Here is a 24,181-nt window from a genome sequence, read left to right as displayed (position 1 = left end):
CAGGTTAGCAGGCGAAGGGATGCCCACCATAACATAAGGATCATTTGAGCTACCATTAGGGTGTGTTGTACATGGAGATCTAGAGCATCGACAAGTCATCAAATATTGGCCAACTCAATCACTAGATATTGAAGCAGTCGCAGTTGCAATGTTAACAACTCTATCAATGACCTCTTGAAGCTGGGTACTACAAAAAATCTCATTTTCCTCAAGACCTAACTAAGGGCCAATAGCAGGTGCCCTCTTACCAACAATGACCCTATGTACTAGAATTTATCGACCCACATGATGATAAGGGTCCTTGTCAGCAAGCCTACCATGATCCTGGCCTAGATATGGTGGAAAATCAGTGTAGCTAATGACCTTTTATAAATGAACCTCAACAAACAACTGCTATGCAAAATAGAGTGGAATTTGGTCATTATTTGGATAATGACCATGTGTAGCAAGGAAGTGGTATATGAAAGTAGGCATCGCAACATCCTTGCATCTAGTGACCTGATATCTGATACGGAGAGAGGTGAACCTCACTCAAACAAAATAGGAAACACTCCTATAACCCTTCAATTGGATCAACTCCGAGACTCAACACCCACACTCAAGACCTCTCAATGGTCAAAACTCATCAGTTGTCCACCAAACTCCACATGCTTGCCAATATTAAAATAGACATATGCTAAAACATGGTGTCTTTGATCCTAAAGCACTTGGAAATCTACAAATTCAACACTAAGGACTCCTAAGGCCCTCTTTCAACCTTCAAGGCTCTATTCATGTTACATCCTATCCATTTAACCCAACAAATACAACTCTTTGATTAAATAAAACCAAAACTACCTTCTTACTGCCCTCTTTGACAAACCCGTACTCAGAGTTCCATAAATTTTTAACTGGATAAAAAATCCACAATCCCGCCAGTGAGATTATGAATAGATTGATCCTTTACAACATATCCAAAATTAAGGATGATCCAATGGTTGAGTACAGAGATATGGCCCTCGTATCAAACTACATGTTTTCTAGGACTGTCTTTTCCAACAAACCACCAACTTGCCTAGCTTCAACTTAAATGCACTTTCTCCTTGCAAACCTGGCCAAGAAATGAAATATATACACTGAACAAATGAATTTTCACTTGACCTAAACCATCCATGGGATCCCAATCTTGGTTTAGTCAAGTGGATACGTTTTTAAAGCCAAAAACCCTCAAAGGGCAGTGAACTGTGAGTTTACAAAACAATTTATTGCAACACTCAAACATAGTAAAAATAAACAAAAAAAAATGTTATGAGCTTCAAATCATCAAGGTACAACCTCCTATGGAGGTACAGTATGACCTTATTGTGCCCTAGTACGGACTGCAACTCATGAAGGTCATAAATAAGAGTAAAAACCAGAAAATTGCTTTCTCTTTTGCATTCAAAAACTTGTTTCTTGAAAAGCCAACCTATTTACAATGTTTGGAGTGTCCTTATATAGGACCACTCAAACCATTCCACTACCATGGTGTCCATAACTACCTTGTTATGAGATTTTTTTTCAACTTTTCTCACTTTTTGTCAAAATGTTGCTTGACAACATTGGCAATTTTTGACTCTTAGTGCATTTTTGGCCTACAAGGCAAATATCTTCCACCTAACCATTTGAGTAGGTTTAAAATAATTAAATACACCTACTGCAATACCTTTCTAGGCTTGTTACAAGGTTTTTAACACATTTTCTCTATAATGCCATTTTTGGCTTACAAGGCACTATGGGCCAAAACTGGAAAGAAAACTTGAGAAAACTTATCTAAACAACTCTAACATAAACTTAAACTATAATGAAACCTAAAAAACACACTTGGACTCTTACAATAGTCCTTTATTCAATTCATGATCCCATTAGGATCAAACAGGCCAAAATTGTGAAGGTGCTCTTGCACCAATATCCCTTCATCATAATTTTTTCCAAGTATGATGGAAAACAATGCTCTTTCAGAGTTTCCTTGGGCACTAAACTTTGAATGTTAGAAATGGGAAAACCCTTACAAACCTCTTGTTGCTTCCTAGCAAGAATAGCTTGTATAGCATCTACAAAATATGCACCAGTACCTTAAATGTCATCCCTAATTTTCACAAAGTTATCAAGAATACTCTGGCAAGTATTCTTATAAACACTTGTGTTACTACTACTATTTATCGAGGCTCTCAATTTCTCTCTCTCAATGTTTGTTCGTGAAAATAGTTCCCGTGGGGGAATTGCCTCATCTGCCATGATGTCTAGATAATATAGATAGGTACACCTAAAGGATAATTTAATGTCAAGCCTTATAAAATTATTGGATACATTCAAACTAATTCTAAGATACTATTTAAATGTATGTACTAAAATTCTAGTTGTACTAGTACTCTTAAAAATTTCTAGAGTTCTCAAACAAAATATAAAATTAGCTTTCACAAGATCATAAACATTGCAATAAATTTCATATTATCTAGTAGTAGATCTAAAAAAATTGAATACATCGTACACATGAGAACATAGCATGCATGCATCAATATGTAAATATACATGCACATCAACCTTAACATGAATCAAGCATATATAAACATGCACATGATTATTAAATGTATGCATCAATTTCATAAATTTGAACCATAGAGAGAGAGAGAGAGAGAGAGAGAGAGAGAGAGAGAGAGAGAGAGAGAGAGAGAGAGAGAGAGAGAGAGAGAGAGAGAGAGAGAGAGAGAGAGAGAGAGAGAGAGAGAGAGAGAGAGAGAGAGAGAGAGAGAGAGTTAAGGGGATCTAGAGCTCAAGCGATTTGGTGATGTGCATTGAATCTACAACTTTAAATTTGGTTATTTATTTGAAAGGTAGTTGTTTTTCATTAGTTTCTTAGAGGATTTGAGGTGGAACAACTCTAAAATAGCCTTATGAAATACTATTCACTTGTAAATATTCCAAGGAAAGGTGTGAGTAGAGAAATAAGGAAAAGGATCTAGGTCAAAACATAAGTTTTTCAGGAGATCTTTAAGTCTCTTGGTAAATCAAAGCTAATATGATGGGAATATACAAATAAAGAGGTCACATTTAAATAAAGACATGTTTGGTTAATTTGTAGTTCTTTCATTGGTAAACTCTATATTTTATGTTTTGATAATTAGAAAAAAATTGAAGATTTTAGTTAATTTAAAGAGTTTAAGTCTCTTAAATATATTTATATATATAATATAAATATAAATATAAGAGACTTTATCTCTTTAAAATTACTAAAAATTTGATTTCTTTCTAATCAAACATAAAATGTTGATTTAATCTCATTAAACTAAATCTAATGAAACATAAAAAATTAACACATACATGTACATGTATACAATTTCTAACTCCATGTATCTATATAAACATTAACATATATGTGTGTGTGTGTGTTTGTATACATTTTCTAATTCTATGTATGCACATGTACATATATATACATAGATATTTGTATATATACATATATATATATATATATATATATATATATATATATATATATATAAATGTATATACACCTAAAATTAACAATAAAACGTGATAGAAAACCAAAATTTACATAAAATGTGATAAAAATCCAACCTTGATGGGTTGGTTCAGAGGTTCGTCGTGCCTGTTCTTCCTACTCTCCATGGGCCCAGTGACTGTCGAAAATGTAACTATCATTTTTTACAGTTACCAATTTTTATTTTAAAAAACTCTAAAAAAATGGGTTTGATCGAACCCTTTTAAATATTAATTAAAAAAAACAAACATGTTGGATCAAATATAACTTTCGTTCGAAAGTATTGTTTTAAATACTTTCGAATGAAAGCATTTTTGGCATTTTATTGAAAGGGACTTTTGATAGAATGTGGGTGAAATTAGATTTGGACAAAAGAGTCAAATTCTTTCGTCCAAAAAAGTGTAACCCACTATTGTGGGTTCACCTACTAAGAAGGGCCAAAATGGGCTTAAGGGGAATGTATATAGGATATGCTACGGTAGGAGCATAAATATGAGGTGTGAAATGTATTGGTTACAATTTATGATGCTACTTTTAGTCCCCACTTTAACGAGAGTATGCGCCTTTGCAAATACTCATGGTAAATTAGACAGATGAGGAAGATAGAGAGGATCAACTAGGAGAAAGATTACAAGGAGATAAGACATCACTAAATTTTGAGGAACCGAGCCTCCAATCTTAGAATCTTAACTCACACAATCACAAGCAAGGACAAACAAAACAAGATAGACAAAAAAGCCATGCAAAAATAAACAAAAGACAAAAGACACACAACACAAAGGGTTAGTACCAAAAACAAAAATCTCCAAGTCAACTAGTTGACCTGAATAGAAAATGTCTCAACCACTAATCTCATTCTCAAAAAGCTATTAAAAGAACATAAGCGGTCACATGAAAAGAGAAAGAGCATGCATTGAGAGATGAACCATGATCCAACAAGTAGCAAAGCTATGAACTCATGGGAAGGAGAAAGAAGAGAACATGGATTCCATGGGCTATCAAGTTGTGTTATGCTAGGTGATACATGAGAAGAAAAGTGAGAGAGTATATGGAATCCATAGGCTAGTAGTTTTTGTTATGCTAGGTGATCCATGGGAAGATGAATACTCATGAGATAATAAGTTATGTTATGTTGTGTGATTCATGTAGAGAAGGAGAGTCAAAATAGTCTAGCAAGTTGTGTTATGCTAGTTCCACTCATCCAAAAATGTCACACAAAGAAGGTTTAATAGTCTAGCAAGTTGTCTTATGCTAGTCAATCTACCTTAAAGAAGTTATAAAAGGAATTGCTAAAAGGTCTAGCAAATTGTGTTACGCTAGTCAACTCACCCTGTTGCATATGTCGTTACCTAATTTAGGAGTTAAGCATCTCATCTAAGAGTTAGGTCTAGTTTCAATCATACAATAACCTATACAAGACATGCAATTGAAAAACAATATGTCTAGTTTAAGGAACATCTCATCTAAGAGTGAGTATGATTTTAAGCATGTGCACCTCGTATAAGGCTTATAAAAGGATTGTGTCTTTTTTATTAATGAAGAATCTTGTCTAAGAGTTAGGTATGGTTTTGAGTATGCAACAACCCATATAAGACATGCAAAATTAAAAATATGGTGCAAAGAGGGTGTGATGTATTCCCCCTCCTTAAGATGTCAACATAGTAATATGTTGATGTCTTAAGGAAGAAAGGAAGAAGGATACACACCTTCATCACCAAGGAGATAACCTTTAGGCAACAATGTACATAAATCCAAGCCAAAGAGGCATGACTCTTATAAGAAAGGAAAAGATAGTTGTAAGAGAGATATCTTGCAACAAGTGTAAAGGGAATTTGTTGGAAGATAAGGAGGAAAAGATATTTGCTTAAATAAATCTACCTCCAAGAGGATATTTTGAACAAAAGTAACATCATTGACCAAAAGAAAGGAATGAGAACAAGAATTTATACTTTACTCCTATTGCTTGGTAAAAAGATCCTTGATGTAGGATAACACACTTTTGACCCAAAGTGAGGGGTTTGTTTATAATAAACATATATCATCAAGTGAAGAAGAGGTTGTAGTCAAGGATACACACCTCTTGCATAAGAGAGAATCCTTGAGAAAACAAACAAATTCACATAAGGAATGACATCGCATCATAAGAAAACACCACTAATCCTAGGAAAAGTGGATCCTTAGAAAGGATAGGAGATAGAAGATAGAATCAATGCCCCCAAGCATAGGAACAAAGAGAAAGATTACACTCCCTCTAACGAGACATTATACATAAAAGATGCACCACTTCAAGAAAAGTATAGGTCCTAAGGAACACACATGTAATTGTTGGATATTGTTAAGAAGTTTGGTGGAATGTGTTGTTGTCATTGATGTCAACATATTCCTCTATGTGTTCTACTGTTGTAGTCAAATTAAATGAGTTGGTTTGGCCAGTGTGTTCTAGATAAGTTGTTCTAGATTAAAGGGTTTTGAGATAAGTATCTCTAGTTGATTTATCTCAAGTTTCAGTGGTTCACATGGAGATTTGATCGAGTTATGAGATCCGATATTGCGGTTGGATTTTCAGTTGTTTGACATTGATCAGTGTTTTGGATTTTGCTTTGCATTGCTCCACATTACAATATCTTGGTTTGTGGATACAACATAGTGTTTGGGATGTTCTTGTGTGTCCTCAATTTAGATGGTTTATGATTTGGAGGTTCACAAGTGATTTTTCTAAGTTGACAAAAATTGCAGTTAGTGTTCTTGAAGTTCGTGTTAGGCCCAATATGGAAAGCTAATGTACTGAGAGGGGAGGGGTGAATCAGTACTTCAAAAATTTTCTTAAATAATAACTTTACTGTTATGCATAAACCGAATAGTGCAGTAACATAAAATAAAGCTAAAACAAATAGATAACAATCATACATGATTCACTCCATAACACATATATTTTGGTTATGCAGAAACTCTTGGTTAGAGAGAAAAACTGCGGTGGGGATGGCACCCACAACTTCACTACTACAATAATAAAGATGCTCGGTTAGAGCTACATTTTAGCCATTTCTGATAGCTTACCTTGTTAGGAGTAACAAGATCTGTTAGATCTACCTTGCTAAAGGATTTTCCAACACTTAAACTAAATGATGTACCTGGTTAGAGGCTTTACAATTTATAGACTTGATTAGAGTCTTTTACCCTGTTAGAGGTATCTCTTACAACTTCAAAATATTACAATAAAATCATTACAAATATCTGCAACTTTACATCTGAAATGTTATAGCAGATTCTATGTGCTCAGAATAAGTTACCTTGCTTATAGCATACCTTGGTAATCCATATAGTAACTCGGTAAACCCTTCTATTTACTCTGTTCTTTAACTGTTCTCTGAAAACCTTCTCCATGACCTCTGTGTCTCTATAACAGTCTTCTTACACACATACATACACACTTAACTCATGTTGTATAAATAGATCTCTTAAGATGGTGATCCATTCATTGCTTCGATCTTACAAACATGATTTATCAAATGAATAAACATGCAAATTATTTCATTGGTTAGATGACCTCAAAATCATACATAATCTTCAAGTACAATTTCCAATGTGATAACGGTTAGATGTGCCTCGATCTTGTAACACGTTTTCATATGCATGTCCAGGTTCAATGAATCTGGTAACACGTTTCACTCGGTGTATATCGACTCGGTGTGTCACCTTTGCTACTCAGTAGGCATAAAAAGATACTCGATAGATAGCTTGGTGTATACTGCATTCTATGACTGCTTTCTTTTGTAACCGACTAGACTGTGCATACCGACTTCTTTGTGTATACTGACTACATGATTCGGTAGTGGTAACCGACTAGAGTATATAGTATGACTTTGAATATAAAAACTAATGGCAATTTGATAAGTAGTAACAATCTGCCTTTTTGACATTAGTTGAGGTGTTTGACAAAACTACTTTCAAAGTCATTACTCAAAACTCTATATACTTTACAAAATTTTACTAAACATATAGTATATACATTAGTCAATGAATTAGTATATTAAATATATACTCCCCTTATCAATATACTGTACAAAATTCTGATCAGTGTGCTCGGTGATCAATATTTTCTAATCACTGTTCTTTTCTCTATTCACTGCTCGATTCATTGCTCTTGGATACTCTGCATACTCTGCTTATTCTGCTCAGTATACTCCCCTTGTGTACTATACTCCTATTGGTTGATACTTTGAATACTATACACTCCTCCTTTTTGACAAACATCAAAATTTAGTTACCAATAGGAGGTGGCAACTGATCAAAAATGGATTTATATTTTGTCTTGGCTTCGACGAGAGAAACAAAGAGGGCATCCTTTACACTGTCCATTAAATAATTTTGTGCATTAATATCAGCCAATAATGAAATTAAGCCATCTAAAGTGCTTCCCTCTTGTGTAGTAGAGAGGTATGTGGCTTGGTTTAGCTGTTCTTGAATAGATGAAATATGAGGAAGGAATAATGTCTGAAGTGTCATTATGTCCATCCTGATCTTATGCTCTTCATTCCTCAGTTCTAATTGTTGAGCTATGTGCTGTTGAAGCTTAGTATAAAAATTCTGAATTGAATTGGGCTTTGGGGTCAACTTATTTGAGAGATCGGTTGTCTCTTTCTCAATTGCATCAGTTTTATTCTTGATATCTTTAATGAATATAGAAAATATATAGAGTTTTTGAAATAATGAAAGAATGTGCTTGAGTTGAGGGGACAACTCAGCAATAAATGGGACAAGTTTTACCTTGCCAACAACAATGGATTTTTGTACTTCTTCTATCATTTTAGCAGTGAGCTCTTTATCTTTCAGCTTGCTCAAATACTCAGATGCATCAATTCCAGATGTTTCTATTTGATTAAAGAGTTCATCTAGTTGAATATGGATGGCTGCATCGGCTAACACTGTAGCTATAGGAAGCATATCTGATAGTAGTGTCTTGACCTTCTGAAGTACTTTATTCTTCTTCTGTATGGCCATCTATTTTCTTGTTCAGCCTTTGCTTTGCATAGTTCACCAAATTCAGTAAGTGCTTGCCCCTTTAATTTTGAGATATCAACATTGGGCAACACTATTGGTTTTGACAAATCTATTTTGAAACTATGCTTTTTCATCTTCTTTTCTTTACCTTTCATCGAGTGAACCACTACAATAGCTTGAGAGGCTTGCTGACCCTCGGTAGGTTGCTCAGTTGAGGCAACACTTTGGTCGGTTTCTTTGGCCTTTGTAGAGTCCTTCGGTGTCTCGGTACTAGGTGTCTCAGCTGTAACATTTTCCATGCTAGAAGGTGCTTGAGAGGGCTGTCCTTGAGTAGTACCTTCTTTTGTTGTAGCCTTGTCACCTTTGGTGCCTTGTGCTATATCCTTAGGAGTTTCGGTAGAGATAGGTTGATTAACCGGTGGATAAGGCTGAACTTGTACTAAAACGGATTCACTAGATACAAGTTTTGCATATGTAGTACCTTCTATCATTTCCTACTCTGGTGCTTTTGTATCCATCACATCTTCATCTATCTGAATGGTCTCAACAGGATCATGCTCGGTAGCATCAAGACCTTGCTTGGTGACATCAGGATCATGCTCGATGACATCAACTATTTCAATTGTAGATTGTTCACCAGCATCCTTGATTTTGAAAATTTCCTACCACTCTGCTTTTGTCTCATTCTCTACATCAATGTATAGCCCATTCATTAGTTTTAAGGCTCTCTGTTTGACAAGAAATTTTGAATTGTAGGTGGTCAAATGCTCCTTTATTTCTGCTACAGACATATCAGGAAATAGATGGACTAGACTTCTTTCTCTAATTTGTTTCTCTGAGTCCATTGCATATTTCCACCTATTATCAATATGCAAATAAAGTTCATCTGGAAGTGACTTTGCTAGTTCCAATGGAATTAACCGGAACTTTAGAAGTGTGCAGATGACAGCTTCTTCAATTTGTCTCTTCTCATCATTATTCCTAGTCTCATACTTAAAAAATTTAAATGAACTAAATCCACCATATTCTTTCAGATTACCACAAAATTTTTCAACACTATGTATATTTACCTTCTGGCTTTTGACAATCTGGAATTTGTTTGCATCCTCAGATTCTATATCACTAGACTCTTTTTCCAAAATGAGTCTCTGAGTAGATTTCTTGTATGTTCTTGTTACCTTGGGAGCAGTAACACTCTTTTGTTTCTTACTCGGTGATGCGACAGATGCTCTTGTGTTAGGTCTCTTTGGTGGAGGAGTCGGTAGGGCCTTGGAAGTGTCCTATTTCTTTCTTTTTAACACTTTACCCTTTGGCAATTCAGTACTTAGTGTTATTGTTTCCTCTTGAGCTTTTGATTCCTCTGCGGTGATGGCAAGAGTGCCTTTGATAGGTGTAGAGGTGGAGTCTTCTCCGAATTTCTCTGTCAATGCCTTAATCATCTTAGTTGCCTTCCTTGTAGCCTTGGGTACTACAATGCTCATTTTTACTTTTTCTTTCACTTCTTCAAAAGTTCCATACCTCAGCTCGGTAGCATGCCTTGGCAATGTCAGAAATGCATCAATTTGTTGTTGTGTGATATCAAAGTCAATCTCGTAACCCATAGGAGACAAAGATTGAGTCCTCAGTTCCATAGCATTCACATAACAGTAATCAGTGTCAACTTCAAAACATATTTCATCTTTATATTTCTCTACTAGCTAGGGTGGGATCCGGTGCCTGTTATGCATTTTCTCTTGAAATTTACTGAAGTAATCATCCATGATATTTCTCCTAACTTCTTGATGAAGTCATTAATCTGATGGGTGATTGGTCGGTGTAGCTCCCAAACTACTTTACCGACTGTTGGAAAGAATTTTTCAAAGTAGAAAAACATGCATACCAGTAGTGATTCAAACTTCAAAGTATGTGCCGAGTTGTTTTTCTTTGGCTTCTTGATTGTGTTCAAATTCTCAAATAAGTTCTTCAATAATACTTCACAGAAGTCAATCTTCATGCCCTTTTTCACAATTTTATAGGCTAAGTCTACTGTTGCACAGGGTACACTATTTTCCCTTGCCAATTGGAAGAAACAATAACCAATTACTCTAATGGCAAACTTAAGTTCTACATCAGTGACATTGTTTAACTTCAGACCTTTGTAATTAGATTCTACTCTAGTTAAACTGATTAACTCCTTCTGTGATATCATCTTCTGTGCTGGGGCATGATCATAGATAGGATAACTGGTAATCAGATGAATGATTTCCTTAGTGATTTTAAATGGTTGCTCTTCCAGCCACATGAAATCATCATGCACTCTGCTCAGTACAAACTTGACCCACTAGGGTTTGAACACACGAGGGTAGGTTAGGGCTTCAGTCAATCCCTTGATTCTGATGTATTCACACTTGCTATCCATTTTACCATCTGTGCACAATTCATCATAGGTGTCTCTAATCTCAACATGACCGAGTTCTTCAACATGACATTTGGTGAAGAATCTCACATCCTCGACTAACAAGACTCGATCCGGGATGAGTGAAAAGGCGGTTTTGTCATCTAGTTCAGAGGCGACTTTAGGAGTCAAAGAGTATTTCAATGAGGGCTTTTCGATATTCTTGACAACAATGGGGTCTTGGATTTTGGATTCCATTCTAGATTTTAGATAGAAACTAACAAAGGAGTCCTTAGGGTTTGAAAACTAATACATGGTAGTTGCTTCACACTCAGCAGATAATAACAATTTGATATGATCGGTAAACCATCTTGACAGTGTGATGAGATTTGATGTAAATACCTTGGATTCGCTTTGAAGGAGGTTTGATCACCTTGATTCGCTCTGCTTTGCTTGCTCGAAAACTTGGTGAGTGAAAATGACCGCGAAAATGCTTTTAAGTACACAAAATACCTTATCAGGCTCTATGCGGGTTAGGTTAAAACATTAAATGCACTTAGTTCCTCTTTAACCGATTTACTCTCCTTTTTGCTTTAACCGAGTAACCAAGTTTCCTTCATTTACCGACTTGACAGGCTTCTTGTATTCACCGACTTGACAGGTTTCCTGTAAAGTGCTTCAAAAGACTTTGATAGAATCTCAAACTTACTACTACATCTTAACTATGCAGATTTTGAATTTAGTACATAATAGAATAGGAACTGTTATGATTTTAACCTTTAGAGAATGCAGTCCCTTCATACCTTTACCGATTAATTTGGAATAGAAGCACCTAACTCGGTAGGTAAGGTGCTTTGTTCATTTGACAGAATTTCTGTCTTTCTCCAAATCATCTTTAATTTCTCTTCAGATATACTGTTCTTAGATGATGTCTCAATTTGTTCCACTAACTCTTGAGAGTCCTACAAATCATTAGATAATCTTCTTCTTACTTTCATAGATTTTTGCATTTTCCTTTGCATGTCTACAATCACTTGATTAGCATGATCCAGCTCTTCTTGTAGATATACAATCCTCCGAGATTGTTTATAGCCTTCCATTGGTAAGATCTTTCTCTTTAGGTAGTTAAACCCTCTTCCAAGATTCAAGCTCTGATACCAATTGTTAGGCCCAATATGGAAAGCTAATGTACTGAGAGGGGAGGGGTGAATCAATACTTCAAAACTTTTCTTAAATAATAACTTTACGGTTATGCATAAACCGAATAGTGCAGTAACATAAAATAAAGCTAAAACAAATAGATAACAATCATACATGATTCACTCCATAACATATATATTTTGGTTATGCAGAAACTCTTGGTTAGAGAGAAAAACTGTGGTGGGGATGGCACCCACAACTTCACTACTGCAATAATAAAGATGCTCGGTTAGAGCTACATTTTAGCCATTTCTGATAGCTTACCTTGTTAGGAGTAACAAGATCTGTTAGATCTACCTTGCTAAAGGATTTTCCAACACTTAAACTAAATGTTGTACCTGGTTAGAGGCTTTACAATTTATAGACTTGATTAGAGTCTTTTACCCTTTTAGAGGTATCTCTTACAACTTCAAAATATTACAATAAAATCATTACAAATATCTGCAACTTTACATCTGAAATGTTATAGTAGATTCTATGTGCTTAGAATAAGTTACCTTGCTTATAACATACCTCGGTAACCCATATAGTAACTCGGTAAACCCTTCTGTTTACTCCGTTCTTTAACTGTTCTCTGAAAACCTTCTCGGTGACCTCTGTATCTCTGTAACAGTCTTCTTACACACATACATACAAACTTAACTCATGCTGGATAAATAGATCTCTTAAGATGGTGATCCATTCATTGCTTCGATCTTACAAACATGATTTATTGAATGAATAAACATGCAAATTATTTCATTGGTTAGATGACCCCAAAATCATACACAATCTTCTAGTACAATTTCCAATGTGATAACAGTTAGATGTGCCTTGATCTTGTAACACGTTTTCATATGCATATCCAGGTTCAATGAATCTGGTAACACGTTTCACTCAGTGTATATCAAATCAGTGTGTCACCTTTGCTACTCAGTAGGCATAAAAAGATACTCAGTAGATAGCTCGGTGTATACTGCGTTCTATGACTGCTTTCTTCTGTAACCGACTAGACTGTGCATACCGACTTCTCTGTGTATACTGACTGCATGATTCGGTAGTGGTAACCAACTAGAGTATATAATATGACTTTGAATATAAAAAATAATGGCAATTTGATAAGTAGTAACAGTTCGATATGATGATGATGATTCCAGTAAGTAGTGTTGGTGTGGTTGTTTTTGGTGTAATTCATGATGCTTGTGGATGTTTCTAGATCATGTCCTATTTGTGTTGTTGGACCACATTGAAATTTGTGCTTGTGGTTGATTATTTTCCTCAGTATGATGGTGTTCTTCATGTTCTTGGCCAACATGTTGATTGTAGCGTGTTGTGGATGTTCGAGGTGGTAATTTAGGTCCATGATATGTCTTGGCTAACATTGTTTTGGTCCGCATCAGTTAATTTTTATTTAATCAATAGTTATATCATTTGTATTGTGTGTGTTGAGCCGACCTTGAAATATAGGTTGATGATTTGTATAAATGTATATAATAATCACGTGAGAGATATATCTGCGAGTGTATATGAATGTGTGTGATTAGATAAGTGTGCAAATAAGTGTTTTAATGTTTCAAAAGTGTGAAGAAGTATGGTAGAGAAGATCAAATTGTGTGCTTAACCAGAACTATAACTAGACATTTGGAGATGTCATTTTCTTAGTTCATGATCTTTCAAATGTAATATGAATTTGTTTGTCAGACAGTGAGTCTTCCTTAGGGTTGTAGCCCTTCTTGTTTTTTAGCAGCACTCTCTAGGTAGTGTGCCTGAATGCATGTGCATTCCATTGTAATACTTCTAATAGAGTATATCATTTTGTGGGTTCATCCCCACCGTGGTTTTTCCTTTGACCGGGTTTTCCATGTCAAAAATATTTGTGTTAAGTGTGTTATTGATGTGGTGTTGATTTATGCTTTTACTGTTAATTATTAGTGTAGACACCTAAAAATGGTCAACGCTTGCGGAGTTATACTTTAACATTGGCGCATTGCCTCATTTTAGGTTTTTTGCGTCGCATTAACATTTCTCCTATGATTCGCACTTGGTCTTTATCATTTGCGAGCATCGAGTCATTCTTCTACATTCTTCATTTGTCTCGCTTTCAAATTTGGTCTTGTCGATAACAATCTTTAATCATGATTTTGGTCGATCTTGTCAATCTCTTATCAACTTGTTAATCTCGTCGTTTTACGATCGATTTGTCATCGATCCTTGTCCTCTTCAATCATGTCAATTTGGATCAATTTGTCATTGTTCCTCGGCACATTTATCAATCAAATCATTTATTAATTCAAAATCATGATCGAATCGACATCAAATCACTCTTACATCAAGACCTAATTGTCATTCTTGCATTTCTAATTCATCTTCCAAGGTTTTATGATTTATTCATTTAGTCTTGTTTGGCATTTTCCCTCTAGGTTAAATAATTTATTTATTTATCCTAAGTCTTCTTGTCACAATTAAATGTTTATTTAATTGGCTAATTAATTCCTCCTATTTTTGTAAATTAATTAATGAATGAGAAATTATTAATTAATTTACCTATTTTTCATCAATTTCCTAATTTCCAAGTCATTATTTTCAACCTAATTTTCTAAATTCTCCTAAATTCCTAAATGTCTATTTCTATTTCAAATTCTTGTCATAAATCTTTGCATAGCAATTTGTCATAAATTGTCATAAATTGTCATAAAATCCTTGCATAGCAATTTGTCATAGACATGTCATAATTTTGCTATTCTTGATTTGAATTTCCATTCAAATCACTATCATGCTAATTTGTTCATCTCTCCAATTCTTCTATAAATTGGATGAATTTCTTCAATCAAAGCCCTAATCCCTAATAATTGGTAATCAGACTATCGAATTTCTAGTCAATCACATTTCTAGTACTCTTGATCAATAATCTTGTTTACTTGCTTTCAATTATGTGTGTGCACTTGTAGGTGAGATCCACAACCAAACCATTTGAAGAGGAAAGAAGAACAATGGAGCCGCATGAAGGAGCATTCAAATCATACCTTTGGTTTTCTTAATTTCTAGTTTTGAATGTTTTTATTTCATGTCTCTATTGAGTGTTGTTTAGGATAGATTCATTGCATTCTAGCCTTTTGTGATTAGACAATGATTAATGAATATTTTGACTTGTTTTTGATGATTTCTTATTTCCTATGCTACATTAATTGGTGAACCCGACGTGAACACTAACCATCTAACCTCTTTATGGTGTTTTTGAGTGCTTTCAAGTTGATTTGCAGGCCAAAAACCCAAAAATAGGGTCGTGCAGGGTTTTCTGGAGACTTCTGCGCCTATGTGAAGCAACTTGCGTCTGTGTTAAGCATTCTACACTTGTGTTGAAGATATTTTGCGCTTGTGTCATGACTTCTGCGCCTGTGTCATGACTTCTGCGCCTGTGTAAAGTCCAGAACAGGGGTAAAAATGCAGTGTTTTACTTGAAATTTGTTTAGTTTTTGCATTCTATTTTCTGTGCTTTGGATTTTGGTACTAATTATCTATGCAGAATCTTGGCATATGCATGGCAAAGAAAATAAATCAAACTACTAACATGTGTTATGCAGAATCGATAGTCAAAGACAACAAATCAAACCTCTAACTTGGGTTTTGCAGGTGGCCTTGGAGAAACAACTAAACTTGGTGTTTGTCATTAATGTTATAGGCACCTAGTATGATTTCTAAATAGGTTGGAATGAACATGTTTTTGCTTTGATTGTTGAGTGTGACATTGGAGTAGGAGAGTATGCTCTCATCCTTCTTAGGGTGATCAGAAATCCAGATCTTCGATACCATGCTCATGTCTTTGATTGTGTGTCACCTTTAGAGGGCCTGCCTTCCTGACCATTTGCTTTTGCAAGCAAGTGATAATCGTGAGAAGGGAACGACCCAAAGTGAGTATGGCTAGAATTCCTTGGCATTATAACTCACTATAAAAAAATACCCGATGAGCGAAAGCTTTGAAGGAAGTGTTACGTGGGAATTGCAGTTACTTGGGAAGTGATGACCCTTGAACTCTTTCTCATATCAACATCTAAGTAGGGCCTCTTGGTCTAAATCATGCTTGCGTGACTACATTTGTTTGGTATCTTGATGGGCTTAATGTCTCAATCACGCTTGCATGACATCAAGGAGTAATGCTTAATAGAAATCCTTACTAAACACCTTGTTTTAGAGGCCAAAAACCCTTCTAGTTGCTTGAGAAGGACAAGTTCGGATACTTGGAAGAGATACTAAGTTCACCATGGGGAGATTTACATGGGGACTGATGCTTGGCTACCCTGAGAAGTGAGTGCCATGGAGGGGAGCCCGTGGGGTCAAGCATCTATGTATTCTCCTTGAATCCCATAACAAGTCTACCTCTCAAGTACCTAATGTCTTGGCCTACCATAAGAAATGTGGGAATGAGCATGGTTGTCTTGAATCTAAGTTGCAATATCTTGTCTTCTTTGCTTGTCAAAAGTTGAATTGTATCTCATTTCAAGAACAAGGAAAATTTATCCAAAACAAGGTTAAACACAAGAGCATTTCATCCAACAAAGTTAAACACATCTTCAAACATGGTTATCAAACATTGTTCAAAATCTTGTCTTAACATTCATGTCACTTATATTTAGGTTCATCCTAGTTTGCATTTTGCAAAGTCATTGTCTATTACCAAGGTTAAGTTTCACCTAGGTCATACTCCTTTGCATATCACTAAGGGTCATCCATTTGCATATGTACTCTTGCATTAAAGCCATACCATTGTCATACATTGCATACCCTAGGTCTCTTCATCAAGATTAGGTCATTATCATATCATATTAGGGTCACTTGCATATTAATTGTCCCTTAGCATATAGTGTCAAAACTAGGTTTTGTCATGCTTGAATAATCCAAATCTTTGATAAACCCTAAGTCATTGCTAAGAAGTCTAGACCTCATCAAACCCTTTGTCCTTTTGTCATCAATGTCATTTCGTCAAACCTAGCTTAGTATCCAAGCATATAGGGGAGACATTGTCATCTTGTCCTTTGTCACTTAGTCCTTTTGTCCTTTGAGGTCTAGACATCATTTCAGTTTCCTAAGGGTCTCTTTTTAGATTTGCATTTCAGAAGTTTGTCAAAATCTTGAAAAATAACCAAAAACATAGGTTGCACTCTTGCCATAGATTGCATTCTCATTTATCTAGTTTGCATTTAGTTGCATATCATAAACTATCCTTGAAAAATTCCAAAAAAAATATTGCATTTGCATAGTGACATGTCTATTGAAACAAGGTTCCAAGCACCAATGATGCAACAAAGTTTGACATATCAACCGACAATGCAATCACAATTCTATCCAACCCATCAACAAGGCAATATCGATCAAACTTTTTATGATGAAACAAGTCTCCAAATACAAAAACTAGAGGAGAAACTAGCTCAAGAACAAGAGATATTGGAACAAAGAGTGAAAAACATTGTGAAGAATAGATCACAAATGTCCAAAATGTTTCAAAAATTTCCAGGTCGAAATCTAAAGATTGAGCCAATTGATGTAAGATCCCTTCTTGAACGATCAGACATACCAGCTCTCCTCTCACAAATAGAGATGATGAAACAATTTCAAGAGAAGAGACAACATCAATTTCAACATTATGTGCCTTCACATCAAGAATAAGAAGGCGTTTACTATCAATCAGATTTTCAACCATCACAACCAATACAACCAATGGTTCAACCAATTGTTCAACATATTCAACCAACACAACCAATGGTCCAATTTCAACAATATGTCCAACCAACTATACAATGTCAACAACTAGTTCAACCAATGGTGGAATATCAATGTCAACAACCACAATCACCAAACATTCAAAAACAAAGGTTGCAACACGCACCAAGCCAAATTTTGAACATGTCAAACCAATTTGATCAACATCTAGTTTGAAATCAAAACACGACATCAAACCAAGACCAAATTCTTGCCAAACAAGTTCAAATTCCAGATACAACCATGTCAAAACCTCTAAAGAAAGGTGGCTTTATTGCAAGGCTCTTAAGGAAACTACCAAGTGAGTTCTTTGAGGAAGATCAAGATAATACAACTATGTCTAGCAATGCCTCATCCCCCCGCAAACAAATTGACTCTCCAGTGACATCTATCCCTACACCTTTAGAAGTTTCACAAGAACCTTCCATATTATCCTCATCCAACAATACACCCAAGGATGCAATTATCCAAGGGCTATCCATAATTGATAATCCAATTCATGATGCACATCCTTGTCATGTTTCAGAAATACAAGACCCAATGCCACCATGCACTTTATTGCCATTACCTGTTTTAGAGGACCCCATTCGAAGTCCCTCTTCCTCATGTTCAAGTATTGATTCCTTCCCATAATCCATCACAAATGTTCAAAGTGCATTTCCTTCATGCCAAAATATTGATACCTCACCAAAATCCCTCGTGCATATCCAAAGTCCAACCTCATGTCAAGAGGATAGTTTAGAGCATGAAGAAACGTGTCCTAAGGAAAATCAAGATCAAGATCCTGAAACCTTATCATCCCATCCAATTGTTGACTAGGACCCCATCTTCCTAGACACTCACGATGATTCCCCTATTCTTGTCCATCCTATCCAAATTCCTATTGACACTCCATTCCCCGAGAAAGATCAAGATATCCCAGTCCATCCAATCCCAAACGATCCCCTTCCATTTCATGAAAAAAATGTCCTTTCAAATCCCATTGACATTCCACTTCCTAAGAAAGATCAAGATATCCCTTCCATCCTTTCCGATGATCCCATTAAAAGTCAAGAGAAAAGCACCTTTAAAGAGGATTCCAATGATCTTCCTCCTTGTCAAGATAAAATTATTCCTTCAGATCCTCCACAAGATCCACTTGTTCCTCCATCTCCTTGTCTTAATCCTCCATATACACCCCAAGAGCGCATTCCTTTTGATGATCCCATTATTTCTCCCATTCCATCTCTTGAAGAGCCTGTCATTGAACCATGTCCACTACACAATCCTAGTCCCCCTCATGATCCTAATCCCCCTCATGATTCTAACATGTCAGTACAAGATGTTCATGAACCCTCGACATGCACAATGGGTTCTTCCACTTTGGTGAAATCCGATCCACTTCAAGATCTCATTATTTGTCTCATATCATATCCACCTCATAATGGACTCGCATCTTCTTCCGAAAGAAATGAGTATCCTACAAGTCAAGATATTCATAAAGGCAAAGGAGTAGATCTCCATAAGAAAGAACCCCTCCATATCAAAGAAGATCTTAAGGGTCATGTCTACACAACTCACTCTCAAGACGTTGGTATCCCTCCATCAAAATCCAAACATATCCCTTCCCCATCATACCTTCCATCCATCTTAGGTCCTTATATCCCTTCGTCCTCTATGCAAGGTCAGCAAAGGCACACATCCTTGAGTAAATTTCATCAATCCAAAAGAAGTCCATTTCATTCATATCCATCCATACATTCCTTTCCCCCTCCAAGCAATTTGGATGCCAAGTATCAAAGTCATAAGTCTAGAAATCCACATGTATTCAAGGATCAACATGTCCAATATAATCGACATGTCAAAACAAAGAACAATGTGATCTATAAAGAAAAAGAAATATCCAAAAGGCCACAAAGGCCCACTGAGCAAAATAAAGCAAAGTCAAAATATATATGGGTTCCTAAATCCCTTGTGCAAGCAATGCACTCCAAGGAACCACAAAATCATGAAAAATAAAAAACCATGTGGATCCCTAAGCGGCTCCTTGAAGCACAAAAGCCTAAAGAAACATCCAACTTGGCATCCAAAATTTCTATTCCTCCATCCAAACCGTCCAAGTCTATTTCTCCACCACCTCCTTCTTCCATTTTGGGCCCTTATGTCCCAAAATCCCAAGCTATTCCTCCATCCAAATCTCACAATCTGAGATCCATTCTTCCTCCATTAGTCCATCACCCCTCAAGGTGTGTGCCAATGTCGATCTTGCCTTCATTTCCATCCACTAAAGCACAATTCTTCCAATACCCTATCCATTATCCAATGCATATTTTGCATCCTTCGATCCCTTTGGTCCAATCCTTTGCATAAATCCTCGCCTTAGTTCCATCTCATTTTCCATGTCCTTATCCTACCAATGTCTTTGAGCATACTTTTAAAGGTCATGGTCCATTTTTTTTCAAGGCTACTATCCAAAAAAAAAAAAAGACGCTTGAGTCCTTCTTCCATCCCCTATCATGTGTCCATCTTCTATTGAAAAAGCTCAAAAATTAAAAAAGTCAAAAAGCAAAAAAAAAAAAAAAGACAAAAGAAAAAAAAAAAGCAAAAATAATTCGTCCACTGGTGAAAACCTGGCAAACAGGCGCCTTGGGCAAGTACCATGATGAAAACCTGGCAAATAGGCGTCATGTGTAATCCATGAAATTCTTGCACACCACACTTGGGGGCAGATTTCCTCCTTCATATCTTATTGCCCTTCACTATCCTATCGAACCCCTGTCATTACCCTTCATATCCTATTGTCCCTCATGTCCAGTTTCCCTTTCCACCTTTGATCTTGACAAGGCTGAGGATCATCATGAGCATTATGCATCTTGTTTGCAGCTTTCAGTCTATCATAGCTTTTGGTCATTTATCTATTTGCTTATTACAACCTTTCATCCATATTCCCTAGCTTATTGCAACTTTTTGCCACTATCCTATCCCAACCTTCAGTCCATGTCCCTTATCCATTCTTGGTCTTGCTTATCCTATCCATATCTTATCACTATCCATACACTCTTTTTCATTCCTTGATCTTGATCTGACATAAGGACGCAAAATTTAAACATGTAGTTTCAAAAACCTCTTGATATGTCCTTCATGCCATTTCACTACTTTACATTGTCATATCTAGTCTCTTGTCCCATCACGCAATAGCCCTTGGAAATTGCATCCATATTGTCTCCATAATAAAAGGCCTTTGTCTTCCCTCTATCCACCATCATTTCAGAAAGCCTATTTATTCACCTGTCATATTCCTTGCCTTGCTAGACACTGGGGGCAAAATCCATAAAAAAATTGAAAAATGTCCTGAAATAATTCAAAAAAAATTGAATAATGTCCTGAAATAATCCAAAAAAGTCAAATAAAGTCTTGAAAAAATGAACAAAAAAATTGTAAAAACTCGAAAGGCAAAACAAAACATAAATAATCCCTCTGTTCATAGACAAATTACTGAGTATACATCCAACGACTCACAATCAAACACTGTGCTTTAATGAAATCATGCATTAACAGATGAACTTTTTCACCCAAACCAGACATTCAAACTGATCAACATTGTCATCAACCTCAAAATCAATTTGTCCTTGGCACACTATCATGAGTCTTATACAGGGTGTGGTATACTCGAAACCAGACTGTGTCCTGTCTTAGACGGGGTACCGCATGTCCTGAAACCAGACAGCATGATCGTCCTATCAGCACTTTCAACTTTTGACAATGAAGATCAAGATGTTTGTTTGATTTGTTGGAATTTGTGCATCTTATCTTTTTACTGATTTATCTTTGGCTTCGGTCATGTTCCTATGTTGCTCGATGATGTCACTGAGTGATTTAGAGTGACCGGGATGGTTCATGGTCCTTTTTTTTTTTGTTGTGATTGTTGTTTGTCTGTGATGTGTCTGTCTTTTGCAAAAAGGGTTGCATTTCAGCTCTGGCCTTCAATGCCATGATGCTACGCATCCATTTTACCATATCAAATAAAGGTTCTCACCTACTTATGTGCATTTGTGAAAGCAAGTTTTTCTTCATCTCTACCTATCCTCTGTCTAATTTCTTCTTACTAACATTTCTTCGGTCAGTCTTGGCAGTCTGTTTGATCCTATCATTTTCTATCATTCTTATCGATCAATTGGCCTCTTTTCTGCATGTTTCCGGCCAATTCCTCGAGGGGGCATGCATATGTCATTGTTATTGTCTGGGGCATTTTCATATGTCATTGTCAGCATCCGGGGCATTTTCATTATTGTTCTTTGAAACAACGCTTAAAATCGCATTGTCTCAAAGAGGGGCAAAATGTAGACACCTAAAAATGGTCAACGCTTGCGGAGTTATACTTTAACATTGGCGCATTGCCTCATTTTAGGTTTTTTGCGTCACATTAACATTTCTCCTATGATTCGCACTTGGTCTTTATCATTTGCGAGCATCGAGTCATTCTTCTACATTCTTCATTTGTCTCGCTTTCGAATTTGGTCTTGTCGATAACAATCTTTAATCATGATTTTGGTCGATCTTGTCAATCTCTTATCAACTTGTTAATCTCGTCGTTTTACGATCGATTTGTCATCGATCCTTGTCCTCTTCAATCATGTCAATTTGGATCAATTTGTCATTGTTCCTCGGCACATTTATCAATCAAATCATTTATTAATTCAAAATCATGATCAAATCGACATCAAATCACTCTTACATCAAGACCTAATTGTCATTCTTGCATTAATTCCTCCTATTTTTGTAAATTAATTAATGAATGAGAAATTATTAATTAATTTACCTATTTTTCATCAATTTCCTAATTTCCAAGTCATTATTTTCAACCTAATTTTCTAAATTCTCCTAAATTCCTAAATGTCTATTTCTATTTCAAATTCTTGTCATAAATCTTTGCATAGCAATTTGTCATAAATTGTCATAAATTGTCATAAAATCCTTGCATAGCAATTTGTCATAGACATGTCATAATTTTGCTATTCTTGATTTGAATTTCCATTCAAATCACTATCATGCTAATTTGTTCATCTCTCCAATTCTTCTATAAATTGGATGAATTTCTTCAATCAAAGCCCTAATCCCTAATAATTGGTAATCAGACTATCGAATTTCTAGTCAATCACATTTCTAGTACTCTTGATCAATAATCTTGTCTACTTGCTTTCAATTATGTGTGTGCACTTGTAGGTGAGATCCACAACCAAACCATTTGAAGAGGAAAGAAGAACAATGGAGCCGCATGAAGGAGCATTCAAATCATACCTTTGGTTTGCTTAATTTCTAGTTTTGAATGTTTTTATTTCATGTCTCTATTGAGTGTTGTTTAGGATAGATTCATTGCATTCTAGCCTTTTGTGATTAGACAATGATTAATGACTATTTTGACTTGTTTGTGATGATTTCCAATTTCCTATGCTACAATTAGATCTAAAATTGTGGTTGAGTTAAGTAAAGTTTTGAGAAAACTGATTTACCCCCCTCTCAATTTTTTGCCTTGTAGCCAACAATTGGTATTAGAGTTAGATCCTCTGAAAGAAGCTTGACCACTTGGGGTGATCCGGGGTGACAACCTATGCTTACAAGAAGGATAGTCTGAGATTTGATGGAAGAAATTACTCTCTTTGGAAGAATCGAATGGAATGTCACTTGAGATGCATTGGAGACCCTTACTGGACAATTACTAAGAATGTGTATAATGTTCCTTCGAATGGTGGTACAACTCTAGATGAGATCAAGGAAGATGAACACAATATTAAAGCTAAGGAAGCATTGTTGAGTGCCCTGACTGATTTTGAGATGACTAATGTTATGGATTTGTAGACTACTCATGAGATTTGGAAGAAGCTAAGGACTTTGTATGAAGGTGACAACCATGTGAAAGTTTATAAGTTGCAAAGCCTAAAAGGGATGTATGAGATGCTGAGAATGAGTGAAGATGAGAATATTACCTCTTTTATGTAGACAGTGAATGAGCTTGTGTTTAATATTAGATGTGTCAGTGGAGTGTTGGAAGAATCAAAGATTGTAGCTAAAGCGTTGAGATCCTTGCATCCTACTTACAAACACAAAGCTGTTGCCATTGAGGAAATCCAGACTATGACAAATGTGACTAGAGACATGCTGATTGGAAAGCTTGTTGCCTTTAAATTGAGAAAATTTGGTGAATCTCTTCCTAAGTCAGAATCTTCATTCAAAGCTACTATTTCCAGGAAGCAAAAATATGATCCAGGAGAAAATTTTGCAAGGGTGTCTAGATATGAGAAGGAGATGAAGGAAATTGAAGATGAAGAAAGAGAGCTTTAGAAGCTTGAAGCACTTATTGCCAAGAGACTACCTAA

Source organism: Cryptomeria japonica, chromosome 2, assembly GCF_030272615.1.
Source record: "Cryptomeria japonica chromosome 2, Sugi_1.0, whole genome shotgun sequence".
NCBI classification, from domain to species: Eukaryota; Viridiplantae; Streptophyta; class Pinopsida; order Cupressales; family Cupressaceae; genus Cryptomeria; species Cryptomeria japonica.
The sequence above is the reverse complement of the archived record's forward strand: the minus strand, read 5'-3'. Positions refer to the sequence as shown.